This window comes from Camelina sativa, chromosome 5, assembly GCF_000633955.1.
Source record: "Camelina sativa cultivar DH55 chromosome 5, Cs, whole genome shotgun sequence".
Taxonomy (NCBI): Eukaryota; Viridiplantae; Streptophyta; class Magnoliopsida; order Brassicales; family Brassicaceae; genus Camelina; species Camelina sativa.
The window spans coordinates 25,626,680-25,631,370 of NC_025689.1; the positions used below are offsets into that span (position 1 = coordinate 25,626,680).

The 4,691-nt window shown below is 32.6% G+C and overlaps 1 long non-coding RNA gene across 11 annotated transcripts in view; it reads left to right on the top strand.

Annotated features, from left to right (window-relative positions):
- Positions 1 to 4,674, top strand: part of LOC104787577 — a 14,973-nt gene extending 10,299 nt beyond the window's left edge. For 3 of the 11 annotated variants that reach the window (XR_002038188.1, XR_002038195.1, XR_002038193.1), the window contains 4 exons: positions 1,744 to 1,826; positions 1,966 to 2,023; positions 3,914 to 3,991; positions 4,126 to 4,674. This is a non-coding gene — a long non-coding RNA (uncharacterized LOC104787577). Of the gene's footprint in view, positions 1 to 253; positions 353 to 1,743; positions 1,827 to 1,965; positions 2,074 to 3,913; positions 3,992 to 4,125 lie in introns of all 11 variants that reach the window. The other 8 variants (XR_002038196.1, XR_002038194.1, XR_767977.1 and 5 more) reach the window with 8 other exon arrangements.

Sequence of the window (4,691 nt, forward strand, 5' to 3'; positions counted from 1 at the left end):
CTTCTTCTAGTGATTGTCCTTGACTCTTGTTTATAGTCATTGCAAAAGCCACCGCTAATGGAAATTGTCTTCTCCTCATCCTAAAAGGCAACTTAGTGTCTGATGGTTTTATTAAGACCTTTGGAATCAAAAATTTGTCTCCAACTCTATCCCTAGTAATTACGCAAGCTTCTAAAACATTATTCCCCATTTGAGTAATCTCCAATCTAGTACCATTGCATAAACCAACTTAGTGTCTGATGCTTTGATCTAGATGATTCTCGCATACTGCAGGATACACAATTGTACTACCAGATGAGTAAGAACATTGGTGATAATGAATTCACACACGATACAGACTAAAATATATCAGGTAAACAGCAAAGAATTCTTACCTATATTTTTTGCATTAAAACTGTTTCCTGTTGGACAGATTGATTCTTCTAGCATAACATGAGTTAATTTAGTTAAGTCTGTAAACAGCCTCCCAAAAATCCCTTTCACATTAACACAATTAGCTTTTGCTTGAGTAGTAGAATACTTCCTTCTAATTTGTCGATTTCCATGATCAAATCCATGTCCTGACTTATCTCTCTTGTTACTCATGCTTCACTTGTTTAGTTTTCGTGAAATTGGTGCTTTTAAAAATAGTTATAAGAAATCTCTAGGTGAATGAGATATTATTTCCATTATAAACGCTAGTTAGCAATACTAATATAGCATGACCGTAATTGAAGGATTAATTTCCTACTATAAAAATTAAATGTGTCCATTTAGATCTTTAATCCATTGTTTCAAAGATTATACTTTTTTGATTCTAGTTTTTCATTCGAATAGGTTAATCTAGTATGCACAAATTCCAAAATCTATGGAATTATAAATAGAGATAATTGATAGGCATATGGGAAATTTGTTTTTGAGATAATATTTTTAATTTAAATTGACCTGGCATTCTTTAATACTTTGCAAGGTATGTTCTCACTTAATAATATAAACCTATTTTAGATTTTTTGAAGATAACTTTTAAACCAAAAACAACTCAGAGGTTGTTAATTTTTAAAACGAATTAATGTTTGCCTTGCAATTCAATATTTTTAGTATTATAAACAAATCTATTTGTGCTTATATGTATACAATAACTACCTCAACCCAATCTCTATTAATTTGATTTTTAAAATAAATTCTAATAAGAATTTTACTTAGATAGTGAGTCAACAAACTAATTTTAATAAGAAAGTAATCTCTATGAAATAATTTATTAAGTTGAAAGGTCTTTTAAAATTTTTGGACTTCTTTGAATATATAAGTTTGAACTTTTTTAATTTATGTTATACATTGAGATATAACAATTATCCATCAGTGAATATTATTCACCTTATATTGGTTTTTTTTGTCGAGTCCAATTAGAAAAGTTGAAAATAATAGGTTACCTAAATTAAATAAACCAAATTTTTAATCAAACTGGAATTTTATTAAGTTGTAAGACCAACAACAACAAAGAAAAACCAACTGCAATTATTATTCTTGATGGATTCCAAACAATAGGATCCTTTATTTAGTGCTTAAACTCAAATAAAAACTTTGAATAACAACGACCAAATTCCAGTTCATTCTCTCACTTCTTCTTGGTAGTATCCCCATTGCCTCCATCTACCCTCCCTGCAGTAGTCGTCTTTGCTTGTGCCATAATCTCTGCCTTTGTGAGCTTCTCCTGTTTTATGTTGACAACCTTGATGTGATCCAAACAAAGTTTCTTTGTGGCAGAAGCATAATCTAGAGAAACCTCTGAATCACCGGTTGACCGCTTAGAAGACGGAGTAGTAGAGTCAGAGGCGTCTTCACTACTTGTAAGTAGTAGGGTTATCTAAAAACACAGTCGAGATTCAATAATATGAATTTTACAAATCTATATTATAAGATAATGTTAAATTATCATACCTGGTCATCAGTGCTCTCATCAGTTTGATTATTTCCACTATGAGACAGGTCTGTCACATCATCAACAATAGTACCATCCTTGCAAAGTACTTTTGAAACCTTGTAGGTATCCTTCTCATTCCATAAGTTGTCATATTCAATGCTTACCAGAAACTGGTAAGTTTTTCCAACCAAACTCTTGATAGCTGGTGGCAAATTTTCTGGATCTTCAATCTATATAGAAGAAAGTTTTCGATTTAATACTAAAAATATTTATCACATTTTACACAGCTAAAGAGTCAATTGTTTAAGTAAAGACATATTACCTCATCAAAGGGTCCTTCAATTAGACTATAAGCGGTACAACCAACAATTTCAGCAGCTGGGCTATCGAAAAGCATTAGTTTCATCTGTCATGTTTGATCCATCACATTGACATGTGTTTTGAACCTAATAGATTGATGTATTAGAGTGATAATCGTATAAATATTAGGGATATGAGGAGTTTGGTTTATTACCTTGATAACACATTAGTCACTTGGGCGTGGCAAGTATCACACTGCCACTTTTGTTTCTTTGTAACAGATGCATTTCCATTAGTAGTAGAATTCACCTTGGAAACCTTCTTATTACACTTTTTACATGCAATGTAGTACCACGCCCAGTCACAGTCTATGGTGTAAATAGTACATACCAGCCTAACCTTACCAACCTACCATCAATCAAATAACTTTACTTATATACTACACACATGACATTTAAAAGCGTAGATTAATTTAGTACACAATGAACATAGTAATACCTCAATTGCTTCCAAGATATCTTGGATGGTCCCATTCGCATATTGATGGTAGAATTCTCCAGTATTTGCTAACTGCAGCTCACGTTTTGGTTTGCTCTCAAGTAAAGTGAGAGCAAGACCATCATTTGGCAACCTAGATTGACAATTGGGTTAAGTTATTAATTTATCAAAACTGTATAAGTACTAAATAAATTCAAAATAATAACTTGTACTTACTTATTCTTGAACTCGACAATCTGACCATACTGTGGATTAATGGTGAGCTGTGATGCGTTAAAAGCATTTGCTATCGTCCTTACATCTACGATAGTAGTTCAAGCATATTTAGTCAAAACTTGATAAAGGAAATGATCCCCACAATTAGTATAGTTTCATTTATGCATAGTTTCGTACCATTGTAGATTTTGATTTTAGCAAATCTCAGAAGACAAATCACCATTTCAACATCGCCGTCTTGACATGCAGCGAAGATTTGATCAGCATATGATCCCCACAAAGTACATGTTAACCTTACATCACTGTGTTGAAAGCATAACAAAAGTTTTATCTTGTTAAAAAATTTCAATTAAAGAATACATATAATTACAATATTTTTAAAAATACTTTATACCTCTCATCCTTGAGTTCAACATCAATCTTGTTTGTTGGCTTGTTGTTAACATCTATTGTCTCCAGCGCACCAACATTAACCACTTTACCAACAATGTCTGTGTAAACACATAAACGGATTTGTAAGAAGACACATCAACTTCTGTAGAGATATTTAAAATACATAAGTTATTCATACGATTACCTATTAGGAAGTTTGGGTTGAGGTTCCCGGATAGTACAAAATCAAATCGGGAAAGAGATAGGTATGGCTCATCAGACTGAGGATCTATCCTCGCCACAACGGTTTGAGTCATGAAACTCATCTTGTATCGATGAGCAGTTGGTTTGAATTGACTTTCGGCAAAATTCAACGCGAAATTTTCAACTGTTCTCCATTCTCCTTGAGTGATCTTGCTCTCGAACTGATTGATCAGATTCTTTTTCACGGTAGCATGAATCTTTGTACCCTGAAAATGACATTGCTGTTAAACTACTACTATTAACTTGAATATTAATATGATTTTGTATATAATAATAGTAGTTATGTGTACATACCTGAGTATCAGCGAGTACCATGTCAAATGATTTACCAAATTGTGTTGGATCTGTTCTCCATGTATGAAGGACACGGACTTGCACTTTCCAAGTAGTTTTGAAAGGCTTGACATCTCGGAGAAAAGCGTAAGAAGCAGCCATTGCAAGGTAAGTTTCTTAGTTTTGACTCGACAATTGCTGAAATGGTGATGATTTAACCCTATGTGGTGATGAGCTATTTATAGGTGAGTCGTGTATATTTGAGCATAATGCAAGCATAAAATCTTTGATTCTTTTTCCAGAAACACTTTAATCGAATATTATGGATTGAGTGATTGAGGTAATGGTTGTGGTGATTAAGCTGTGAAGATTTTCTGTATAAATTTTGAGATTTTGATTGAGCGATGATTCAGGTAATTGTTTCTCGTGATTAAGTTCTGAAGATTTTCTGATTGATTTCGGATATGTGTAGATTAATTTCTGATTGATTGAGCGATGATTTCGAATATGTGTTCAGCAAATAATAGGAAAGGCTTTTTTAATATTTCGTACAGATATTGGATTCGAAGCCCATCAATTACATACATACCGGGTTAAAATAGAAAGGACGCGGATCCTGTTTATAAACGGGTCGGTTAATTTTTGACAAAATTACCCTTTCAATTTCAATTAAGACTCTCCTTTATGCTTAATTGAAGGGTATTCTCGGAAATTTTGAGCAATTTTCTAATTTGTACTTCTCTTTTATATATATAGAGATGTAAAAATCTAATACGGGTCAAAAACATAATAATAAAAAACAATCTATGTATGTATTCCCAAATTCAACAAAGTTGGTGGCCTCTTGTATATCTCGCCCGGTGTAAAA